Below are 12,966 nucleotides of genomic sequence, written 5' to 3' on the forward strand. Positions count from 1 at the left end.
GAGGGTGAGAGGAGAAAAAAGGCTCAGGCAGGAATATATTTCCTATGTCTGGATAAGGGGAAGGATTCGAGGTAATTGCTTGCTTTTCTCATTGTTCTCAGCTGCCAAGCAGAGATTCATAGAGTGTCTGCAAAGATCTCTCTCTTTTTTCTTTTCCTTCTAATTCTTCACCCCCCCTGAACCCCCATCTGTCCCGATCCCTATCCCTCCCCTTCCTCCTGCTTATTCCACCCTAGGAGGGAAAAAAAAAAGTAATTTGTCTGTTTTATTTATGATGCAATGAAGGTATGCTGAACGCATCGGGATAACCTGACACTGGTCAAACTATCTGTCAGCAAAGAAGAACTGCCTTCATACTCCAGCGAGTGCATAATTTAACCATTTCTCTCCCGGAGGCCAACGCCAGCCCATCCATTCCCAACACGAGGGTTTGTCACTGCTCCCTCCACGATCAAACACGGGGTTGTTGGCAAAAACCAGCATCTGACATGTTTTCAATCAATGCTTTATCTTCTCATTTTCACTAGTCATATACAGATTGTCTGCATGTAATAAAACTTCTCCTTGGAAAAATAGAAAATTATTTGAGATATTCAGATGAAAGCCAGGTCCCAAAACAAGATGGAACACACAAATCTGCCAGCTAGGAAACCAATTCAGGATGGATTTAGGACCCAGATAGAGCCAGACAATTGGATGCTGAGTATGGGGAAGAAATAGTAATGCCTCAGGTCTGAGAGAAGTACAGCTAATCCTTTCCTCCTGATGCACGGGGAGCAACGGCTTCAGCTCGGGGAGAAAAATGCAACCCATCCAGTGAGCAGGGTGAGAGGGAAACAGGAGCTAAAGGAGGGAGAAAGCCAGAGGAAAAAGCAGAAAATAGTAGCAAATTATATTCTGGAAGATTACAAATGTGAATCCAGAATAAAAATAAATAAAAATAAATAAAATTAACTGCATATGGTTTTGTTGGGGTTTTTTTAAAATTTTAAAAATTCCAACCAAACAAAAATAATCTACACGAGCCCTGCTGAAATGGGATGGAGCAAAGAGGAGAAGGGAATTACTACTTTCATCCCACCAGGAAAAATTATTGTCGATATCTCTCCATGCCTCCCAGTCCGGCACGGGGGGAGCTTGGTGAGCACGCTGGCTGAGCCGGTGCCAAAGGGGCCATTTGCCAGCACGGACTGTGCCGGTGCTTCCCACCCCCACCAAGGGGACAGGGGATTCCCAGGCAGCTCCCCATATCCCCACAGCTGTGCTGGGACTGAGGGCAGCTCCTGCTATGGGCCAAGAAAGGACTGGGCGAGTTGGAAGGGATTTTTGATCCCACCATAACCGCGGCCCTCGGGATTCGGCCCTGGCCGCGTGTTCCCACAGCGGGAAGCACTGCCAGGCAGCACTGTCTGAGCCCGGGGCTGAGCACACCCGCAGCATTCTGATGTCTAATAAACGGCTGAAGAAAGTATAAAATAAATAAGAAGAGATTTTGCCCTCTAATGCGATGCATGCAAGAGGGATCAGGGCAGAACTCCAGGAAATGAGGGCTTTGACGAATAGCTGCTGCTCAGGATCTTATTTATTCCTGATACACCCCAGCCCTCACCACCACAATCAGGAAAAGATTTTATGAATGGGAAAATCTGTACAAGAGGGAATGTAACATGGAAGGGAGATAATAGGAAGGGTCAGGTGAAAGCCAAGAGGCGGCTCCTGGGCTGGACAGTGACACCGCAGGACACCCCAGGGCCACTGTCCGGGGCCAGCCGCTTCCTCCTGTGGCCAAGCTGCTCACACGGATCCATTCGGCAAGGAGGGACTGCGGTTTTCAATTCTGGCTTTATTCTGCAGCCCTGAGAAAGCAGCAACTGGAATTCACATATATTCTCCTTTGTGAGATTATTTAGGAGTCAGTCCTTTCAGCTATTTGTGTACTTACCTATCAATATACAGATATGAAACACACATTAAGATAAAAACAAATATATTTGGCAAAACATACAAATAGAGACATAATTTGTATATGGGGAAGCAATTTATAAAGGATGAGATTCTGTAGCAGATCTATCAAAAACAGGCACATGGTGCTGTTTCTCCTGTCATTCAGGAAATCCCACATCCACACAAAAATGATGAACAATCACATTTTTCACACAAAAATTGCTCCCTAGTAATTAGTATATTTGGGAATAAAAAGGAAGTATTTTTTGCTTCCATGTTCACCTGTATTTTTTCACTATGGAATGAAGAAATACCATGAAATTACAAACAGCCACAGTCCTTTCCATTCACAACAATTTTAAATATTAAAATACAAGTAGAGGTCAACCCAGCAGACACGGATTTTATTGTCAAATCACAACTAAAACCAAAATTAGTTAAAATAATTTAATTTTGTTAAGAAAAGGTACAGTGAGACTGAAATATTCTATGCCTGTTTTTAACCTGTACCAGTTCTTAAGGCTGAGTCCTAAACCTGTGAACAGGACGCTGATATCTAAAACAGTTACATTTATGTAAAGGCAGGAGCCCCAATAACACCATCCTAATTCCGAACAGCCACCTCCTTAAATCCACAGGAAAAACCTACTGAAATAAAATTTCAAGTTTTTTTCCACTGACAAGGAAGTGCACCGTTCTGAACGCTGATTTCTGTTCGGGATTTGGAAGTGTTTGTAATTTGCGTTTGCCAAAGCAGCCGGGTTATTCCAGCGGGGAGATGGGATCGGCTTTCCATCCGCCCCAGAAATCTGCCAGCCCTGCTCCACGAGCCCCTCGTTCAGTGACTGCTCTGCCATTTGTGGTTGCTTCTTTTTCACCTGAACTAGCTCCACAGAGCTCAAACCACACATTTTAAAATAAATTGGAATGTCCCAAAACAAATTGTTTTTAACAATAATTCTCCCATCCCTCCTTCCCGTAACACTGAGCACAGATACACGGATAGGAGGGAATTTACTCAAAGCAGTAATATATTAATCAGTAACTTAGAGCAAATTAAAATCATACTTCATAAAAATCATACTTTGTAAATTGTTTGTTAAAACATGCTTTATAAAAAAATCATCCTTGAAAAAATAAAATATCTCTCATTTCATTTCAAAATCATCAATTGTTTAAAGAAAAGTGGAAAATATTTGCAGAAAAAAAAAAACCAAAAAGACTAAAACAGGTAGCAAAGAGAAACTTTAAAAATAAATTCACATTCTCATCAGCAATGTAAAAATTCTCAGGAATATGGATTTCTATGACATCCAGACCTACATTTGCAGAGCTGGCTCTGAGGATATTTTTGTTTACGTGCTCCTTTGCTGTAATAAAAGCAAATAATAAAATGCTAGAGCTATTTACTGGAACACATCCATGGGGGTTTTTCCACCTCAGATGAGTGATGGGCATAGACAGTGCCAGACCATTTCTACCCAGGTTTAAAATAACCCTAAACAATTTCTATAATCTGTTTTCAAGGGCAGCTTATCGGTAATACGAGATTTTTTTCCACAAACTCCAGAATACTTAATTCCTAAACTGTTTTATCATTTGGCTGCCAAGTATTTCTTTCTCAGAAATGCACTTCAGAGCCTCACACGGAGAGATCCCAATACTTCCCTGGCTGAGCTCTTTGTAAGTCTGTCCCTTTCCCATACAGAAGCATAGAAGAAGCGCTCAGAATAAAGGCAGCTTCCCAGCACTGTGACAGCCCACGCTTGGGGCTGCAAACCAAAAATAATTCCCTGTATTTGCCCCACTCTGTTGGCTTTTCCTTTTCTGGGATGTTGCCTTAATTAAGGCTTTTGCCTCTCTCATCTCCATTGCTATTAAATTTTAACCCAGACACGCAGCCTTTCCTTTTTCCACCCTTTTTATGATTCCCATTACTGCAGCCCCTGGCCCCCCACGTCCCTTCAGCCTCTCGCCTCCCCACATTGGATTTTTCCTCCTTAAATCTCGGGCTCTTCCCGCTGGCCTTGTGCACTACCAGGGAATCATTTGCTTTCATAATTTACATTTTTTTTCTCTCCATCTCTCAGGGTTTGGCAGGGGATGCTGCCGGACGCGGCCTCGCTGCGGGTGCTGTTCGTGGATTGCGAGTGCCCTCTGCAGGAAAACACCCCCAGCCAGGAAAAAACCTCTGAAACCGGGGAAAACAGGAGCAAAGAACTCCTGCTTGATTATGTTTTTTACTCATTTCATTCTTACACAGACCATCAGCACTGCTGGTCCCTGAGCTGAACTTCCCCAAGCTGCTCCATCCCTCCCAACCCCACGGCCACATCCCAGCCCATTCCATATGGAACCAGATCCAAGAAGGGTTTTCCATTCTCAGGTAATGTTTTCTGGCAGGCTCTAAAATCTCTGCCACATTATTTCAGAGCACAGATACACAGGATTCCTGCTTTGGCTGCAGCAAAGCTATGCAGGATGGATTTATTTTTATTAAGCTCCTTAGGAAATTCCAAATCAAATCCTGCTCAGACCCGTGTCCAGAATGACGGCCTTTGCTGTGGGTGCCCTGCTCACTCTCCTCCTTAAACAGCAAATTCTCATTAGGTTTTGTATATATGTATAGATAAAATCAATGCAAAACATTAGCTGGGAGGAAGCTCAAGTGCCAGATTTAAATCAAACAGAAAACAAAATAATAATTTTACAAACCCAACAAAGAGAACACTTTTAATGCAGGTCTCTAACCAGGGCCTCCTGAAAGCCTTCTAATCAAAGGGCAGGTCCCACACAGGGACCCCGCTGCCACGGCCATCCCCAGCCATGACTCCATCACCAGCCACGGCCCCAAGCCGTGGATCTTGTGGCAGAGGGTGGGATTAGGGAAAAAACCCTTCTCTAAAGGAAAAGCATTTTGAAAGACCTCATCTTTTCCAAGAGCTAATAATGCCTGTGCAGCACAATAGGCATCGCTCACCGTGCCACGGGCAGACTCCCAGGCTCCTTTCTCTGTCTCCCCCTTTTTTAAGGATATCACTTATGCAAACCTCACCCGGCCTCTGCCTCGAGATTGTATATCAGAGCAGCAGGGGGGCTGATGAAGTGCTCATTTTTTTACATCAGTCTTATAAATTGCTCTCCCCATTAATTGTTTCCATGGAAACAATGCATTTGGCTTGGATGGGGATCCTGAAAAATTTTTAATGGGATTCTTAAAAATGTGCAGGAGGCAGGTGGGGGGTTGAGGAGGTGCTCTCAAACACCCTCGAAATAGATCCAGCCTAAGTTCTACTAACATGTGCTGTTAATTGCTTGTGGCCCAAAGCTGCCGAGCCCGGAGTCAGCTGAGGATCTGAAAACATTATTCAAATGACCAGGAAAAAAAAAAGCACCAAAAGGGCAAGTACAGATTACGTGACAGCAGAGATGAGAATTTCCAAACACCTCCTGGCAAAACACAGCCATGAGACCATGACCAAATAACAATTCTTTAATGTCACAGCCTTAACTAATAATTTAAGCATGAGCAGTCCTTGATAACCCATCAGATCCTCGAGCGAACGCGGCACTCCGCGCGGAACCGCCGCGCTGACAGGGACAGCAGTAGTGACACGGCCGTGCACACCCACCTTCCCCTTCCCCACTCTTCCTACGCCTGAGAGGATTTTTCTTTTAATTTTATTTTTTTTTTCCCCAGCAGGGAAAGTATTTGTATTACAGGGTATGAAACTAGTCCAACATGCAAGCTTATTTAATTTGGAAAATGTGTGGCTAAATGCCACTTGTTATGGGATTAGTTAACAGCTGCAAGTCTGCTACTGTGGAAAGAATTTTATTCAAGGGAAAAAAAAGAAAGAAAAGGATTTAAGTGCGAGCTGCTATGTGCTGTCTCCCAACGTTCTGCGTGGAATTTTGAGTTTCATCGGGTGTCTGGGCTGCCGGTGGGGCTGTCCTCACTCCCCTGTCAGCTGAAGCCACGTACACCTAGCCGAGCTCCTCGCAGATAGCTCAAGTGCTAGCAGCGAGCCCGGAGCCCAGCCCCGGAGCTGCCCGGCAGGTTCCGAGGAGCCAGCCCAGCCCCATGGAGTGACCAGCAGCAGCTCCAGCCTCACCCCGGCACGGCTGCCTGGCCCAGCCACCCTCTGCCTCCAGTCACAGACACCCACAAGCGTCAGGTTACTGGCAGCTCTCAAGTTATACCTCCAGCTAATCCCGCAGTGCAGACAGGCTCTAAATTACTTGTTAAAAATCCTGTCCTCGCCCTGAGTGTCCTCTGGTGTCCTCCATCACTAAGTGCTGCTAATGAAGGAGCAGATCATCTTTAACACATCAGTCACACAAGCCAAACCCACCAGTCACTTTATTTTCCATGACCTCCCTGCATGACTAGAACAGATATTTCCATGCAGATGCCAAGAAGCAAATTCCTAAATCACAACTTGCTCCTCCCAGTCCCAAAGTGCTTCTCATTAGTATCCTGTTGCTGTCCTCTTTCCTACTCAGGAATATCTTATCTTAGAATCATGGAACAGTTTGGGTGGGAAGAGACCTTAAAGCTCATTCAGTGCCACCCCTGCCATGGCAGGGACACCGTCCACTGCCCCAGGCTGCTCCAATCCTATGTCCAACCTAGCCTGGGACACTTCCAGGGATCCAAGGGCATCCACAGCTTCTGCAGAGCTGAGGCCCTTTGTCAGCCTCGACTGTTGGGTGTTAACCACATATCTGGTGCTTGTTTCCGGGCTCAAGGACACGGAGCCACTCCAGGAGCAGCCACTCCCAGGGAAGAAGCAGCCTCAAATCCTCACCTTGGAGAGGTGTGAGGAGGAGAATGGCTGGAGGGGTGGAAACTCACTGCTGAGCACAGCAGAGGCTGTTCAGTGTCGCTTCCCATTCCAGGCTCTGCATCTCACTGCTGCTCAACCTACAGGACAACAGTCCAAAAGGTTTTCATGGCAAAATCCATAACAAAGGAAATAAATCCCTTTGTCACCCCCTGTGACAGATGTGACCCAAATTATCTTTGCAGAAGATGTATCCTAGTGGATTCTGGGGGGCAGGAGGACTTTTGTGCTTCTGGGCACAAAAGGGTCGAGGCATTGGAGTGAGCCACAGCAGGGAAGGGGACAAAGGCGTTGGCATCAAACCCCTGAAAAATTGCCTGTGCCTGCAGCTGTCTCAGATCAGTCATCTCTGAGCAAAAGCCAATGTGTGTTTCTCACAAGGTTTTGGGGGGCTTTTTCCAGCCCTCAGACCTCTGGAAGTCCATCTCTCCACCTCAGAGCTTCTAATAGAAACCACAAATGGGAGTTACTTCAAGAATGACCTGAAGAAGGTGCTCTGCAGCCTGTCCTTGGAGCAGAGGAGAGCCTGTACGAGGCCTGAGCTCACTAAACCCCATGCATTAGCTCCAGCCAGTCTCTGCAGAACTGGTGCTATCTATCCTAGCTGAAATTTTGTTTCAATCCTGTATTTATTCCCAGGATATAATTTAGAAACAACATAAAGTTATTCACACCACACGGCAGGAAAATTCCTCTTTGGCTGTTCCTTTTGGATACTATAACCCGATTACTTTCACATCACATGCATACAACAAATGATCACACTGTGCTGACACACACCCCGCAATTACGTGGACACAGATGGATGTCACGTGCCATTTTTCTGCTGGGAGTGACACCCTGAAAGGGGGAGGACAGAGGTAACTGGCCCAAGTTTCTTAAAATCACATTTCTGTTATACCAGTGCCAATTCCTTGGCCACAGCCTGAGCCACTGTGCATCTGCTCAGCACAACCAAGATCAGACTGTGCAGGCAAAGATTTTTCCTTGCTGGAGATCAGCAAAGCAGAGGTCAGGGCCAGGCTCCCCTGTGGCTGCACACACCTGGGAAGGGAGTGAATGCAGGACGATGGTGTGTGGTGGCTGCGCCTGCAGCTTTGTGCTCAACAGCCCCAGCAGACTTGTAATACCGATGAGCACGTTGTGCTGAGACAAGGTACCAGCAGAGGGGCTGGTACCTTTGAAAGATCTTTAAAAAACACTGGAGAAAAAAGCTACACATATGCTTTTAAAGTGTATCGATATCTCACTCATAGTGAGGAGCAGCAAACCAGCCCAGGGTTCTTGGCACTTTACAGGGCTGCACAAGCTGGATTTGCCATTTCAGTTGCTTCCTAATAATCCTCCCAATAATATTTAAAATAAGTGGGGCATTATGACTCTTTTCACAAGCAAGGCTCCCAAAGCACTCCCAGCCCTGTGCTCCTGGGTAAGTCTTTGCACAGGAGAGCCCCTGTTCTGGAAAGAGCATCAGCACATCCAAACTTCAGGCACATCCCCAGCTCCACTGGGACCTGCACACTGCAGATGCTACAAGTGGAAAGCAGCATGCAGAAGAAAATTATTATTTCCTTAATTTCTTTTATCTTAAAAGGGTCCAGACTGAGTAAATTCTCTCTCATAAATCTAAAAAATTCTAGTTTTCTATGATTCCTTTTTAAAAAAGAACAAAAATCCTTGTTTCCAAAGCTGGAGGTCTGCAGCCTCCCTTCCCTGGTGGGGGAGGAGGGAGGCTAGTGAAGGCTTTATCCATTTGTCCACATTTAAAGCTGGGTCCACTTTAAGAGAAACAAATGAGAATTGGGTTTTACCATTTCAGAAATGAAAGGTATTTACCCTCAAGACAGTAAAAGATCTTTTAAACTTTGCTGATGCAGGGGAGGAAATGGGAAGTTTACAAATGTAAAGCTCCAACCCTGCACACCCAGCTCCACTCCTGCTGAGGTGTGGAGTTCACTGAAAGCAATACAATTTCTCACCAGCACAGTCACACATCAATAGTTCCATATCTGCATCTTTTATCAGTGCAAAAGTTGCTTCCAAGAAGAAAACATTCTTCACAGCAAATTCAAAGTTTGCCCAGTTTTAAAAATTACTTAATAGAATCATGGAATGGTTTAGGTGGGAAGGGACCTCACAGCCCACGCCATCCCACCCAGTGCCATGGGCAGGGACACCTTCCACTATCCCAGGTTGCTCCAAGTCCCATCCAAGCTGGCCTTGGACACTTCCATCCTTGGACACATCCACTGTGTGGATGGCACAGCCACAGCTTCTCTGGGCACCCTGTCCCAGGGCCTCCCCACACTCACAGGGAAGAATTGTTTTCCAATACCCCATCCACCCCTGCCCTCTGGCAGTGGGAAGCCATTCCCTGTGTCCTGTCTCTCCATCCCTTGTCCAAAGTCCCTCTCCTGGAGCCCCTTTCGGCCCTGGAAGGGGCTCTAGGGTCTCCCTGTAGCCTTCTTTTCTCCAAGCTGAACAATCTCAATTCTCTCAGTCCTTCCTCAGAGGGAAGGTGTTCCATCCCTCTAAATATCTTGGTGACCCCCTCTTTTCTCCCACCTCATGAAGTCACACAAAGCAAATCCCAACTGAATTGGAATTGAAATTCCCAATTCACCAGAGAAAAAAACAAGAGCTATTTGCTAGAGCCCTGATAATGTTTAAAAATATATAGTCAAACATCATGCTAAGTGGAGGCCTGATAAATGAAAGTCCATCTCTTACACTAACCTTTGAGGTAAAATTAATAATTAATTAGTAAAGCCAGGACATGGAATGATTGCTATCAATATTTTAGCTCTTACTGCTAATTTCATTCTCCCTCCATGTTCTGCTGCTGGAGAAGCAGAAGAGCTGCGTGTGCACTTTCAGTGCAGCCCCTGCCTCAGGGCCAGCGCTGGAGGAGCAGTGTCACCCACAAGGGTGCCCCAGACATCCCTGCTGCCAGACCCCAAACCCAGTGTTCGTGCAGCGTCCGGCACCAGTGCTCTCCAGCCTTCCACGGCATCAGCTCCAAGCCAGGGCCACTCCCATGGAGCCAGCAAGCAAAACTAGGAGGGGTTTCATGAAGATAAGCAAAATGCAGCTGAAATCTTCCCCAAGCATTAGAAATATCTATTCCCCCTCCCACAACACAGCAAGGAAAACCTTGGCCCCAGAGGAAGACTGCTGGGAATGTTGTGAGGAGGTGATTCCAGGCGGGTGCCAGGGCCCGGGAGCAGAGAGCAGGCGGTGGGCAAAGGAAGGGAAATGAGTACTGCCCTCACTACTGGAAGGCAAAGTGTGTCCTGCCTGCCTTATTTACTCTTTATTAGTCTAATGAGGCTGTTTCCTGGGAGTTTAATTACCATAATAGAGACAATTCCTTTCTTAACCCTCTTTACAGCCTGGAAGAGAAAGAGCCTCTGACAGAGGAATGTGGAACACGAGCAACACTGTGTTTGCATCAGCCCGAGCAGGGCCCCGACACCTCAGGCACGTGGCCACAAACCTCCCCTTTGGGGGGTCCCAGCCGTGGGGGGGTCCCAGCCAGGCTCCACTGCCCACCCTCGCCCAGCACCCCTGCCTGGCCGGCTGGAAGGCCGCACCACAGAGCTCTGCTGCAGAAAAATTAAGAGCACATGATTAATGCTACATAAAATGTGTGGGTTCCCAGCCCTTTGAAATCATACCTCTTCATCATTTCCATTTACAGTTTACTAATGAAATTAGATATGGTAAAGGGTTCCTTTCTTTCTTTTTTCCGTTAAATTGACTGTACATTTTTTTAGAGTTAAATCAACATATTTTCCATTCCATATTCAGCAAGAAATCAGACAATTAAATGTGAGGGGTTTTTTTCTGCTGCTGCTAAGAGATATTTCCATGGTGTTGCCATAATACATACAGCAATTTACTGTATTAGACTCGCATGTCTGTTACTCTGCACAACAGATACAACAGATCAGATTAGAACAAGCTAAAGAGGCAGCGAGGATGAAAAGCACCAGACCTAAGAGGAGAAAACACACAGGCCCTGAAAAGCCAAAGCAGAGCTGTGCTCATACAACCACAAGGCTCTCCCAGCCCACTTCATCCACAGCTACACAAACCAGACAACACCCTGCAAAAGCAATTGCTAAACCCAGAATAACCTGTGCCAGAGTCCAAAATCCAAAACAAAAAATCCTTGCCTAATTTTCTTCTAACAAATAGGACATGAAGGCCTGATTGCTGGGCACCACAGTGTTGATGACAGGCAGCCATTAAAACATCACTGTGAGGTCACAACCAAATTACATGAGGCTGGACACAAGGGCCATGCTGGTGTGACACATGCACAGTGTGCAGGTGAGTTACACATGTGCCCCATGCCCAGGTGTGTTACACACACGCCATGCACACTGCAGCCCCAGCTCATTCCCTCCCAGAACAGCTCTCTGGCACCGCTGGCCTCTGGCACCGCTGTCCAGCAACTGTGGGGAGGGAATTCTCTAGCACTACTCTTTAAAAACGTGGGGAGGAATGGATGTTTACACAGCTGTCACCTTAACTAGCACTGGAACTGTAAAATGCAGGTGAAATTAAATAACTAAAGGCATTTCCCTTGAAATTCTGATCGCAGAGTTGCCCCAAGAGCAACAGGATTTGGGAGCCTCACATTCCGACGCTGCATGTTTAGATGAATGCTATCTTTTCTGCAGTGCAGTTTGAAGGTTTGGGCTTGGCAGTAAGAAACTGCACTCTCACTAAAATTCATCCATGGATATCCCCTTTGAACGCTTCTTGGATGGTTATTTTCACTAACATTGTGTTTATTAGCAGAACAGAGGGAGGACTGTAAAGCAGGATCACGGGAGAGTTTGATTTCCAGGCAGTGATGAATGGCGGGGGAGGCCAGGTCACCCGGCTGCAACATCAAAGGGGCGACTGAACCAGCAGCACACTTGAAGTTAGTTAAAATGCCATCACCATTTTCTGAGTTTTGCTTTTTTCTTACATTTAAAGAAATTATATTCCCTAGTGCTGGCCTCAGCCATTATTTCCAGGTCTCTGATGATACCCAGGACTCTATAAAGGCATTACCTGCTGGCATGCCAACGAGGATTTGCCACAAGGTTTAATTGTGCTACCATGTGCTCCTGTCCTCGCCATGTCATTTAAGGAACTTCAGCAATGCACTTTATGCACCTTCCTGTAGGCCTGCTCTATCCTAAGGCACCAGGATTAAACTGCCAAGGAATTTGTGTGGGCCTGGCTCCTTTGGGGCTAAAACTGGATAGATTCTTTCAGAGCTTTGCCCTCCTTTTCTGTCAACAGGGGGTGAGGAACCAAGTGTTCCTGGGGTAGCACATGGCAAGAGGCAGGTCCTAAGCCTTGAAGCTGAAGCAGACACAGGCTAAGGAAACACAGTTGTGTACTATGTACACACTTAGATTTAGCAAAGGTAAAAGCAGTCTCAAACTGACTACTAAGCACAAGATATCCCGGACTGCTTTGGGCTGGAAAGGACCTTAAAGCTCATCCAGTTCCACCCCACTGCGATGGGCAGGGACACCTTCCACTATCCCAGGTTGTTCCAAGCCCTGTCCAGCCTGGGCTTGGACACTTCCAGGGATCCAGGGGCAGCCACAGCTGCTCTGGGCACCTGTGCCAGGGCCTGCCCACCCCCACAGGGAAGGATTCCTTCCTAATACCCAGTTAACCCTGCCTCCTAAATATGTGCATTCAGTATACCTAAATAATTAATAAGTGCATGGAATGAACCAAATCTTCAGTCAAGTCTTACTAAAGGCAGGTAGAACTCAGAGAACCCCTGTGGCAGATCACACACCTGCAGGGGCCTCTCCTGCGGCCGGCCCCTTCACTGGCTCCTCCAGCAGCCGTCGCTCAGCGGGGCTTTGGCTTCTCCTGGAGTGTCCTTCCGGCAGAAGTTCTCCTTCCCTGGAGAAACGGACCCGTCCTTAGCGTGTCCATCCCTTCCATCGTGACTTTTAAACAGGAAACCTCGGTGATAATTCTAACTAGCCGGCTCTCGTCTGTGCCGCGTTCGCTCGGTGAGCCCGCTCCAGCACCCACCGGTTCCGGCGGCTCGGAGCCCCTCAGAGACCCCGCGCGACCCCTCACACAGCCCGCGCGACCCCTCAGAGAGCCCGCGCGACCCCTCACAGAGCCCGCGCGACCCCTCACA

This window comes from Parus major, chromosome 11 (assembly GCF_001522545.3).
Source record: "Parus major isolate Abel chromosome 11, Parus_major1.1, whole genome shotgun sequence".
NCBI classification, from domain to species: domain Eukaryota; kingdom Metazoa; phylum Chordata; class Aves; order Passeriformes; family Paridae; genus Parus; species Parus major.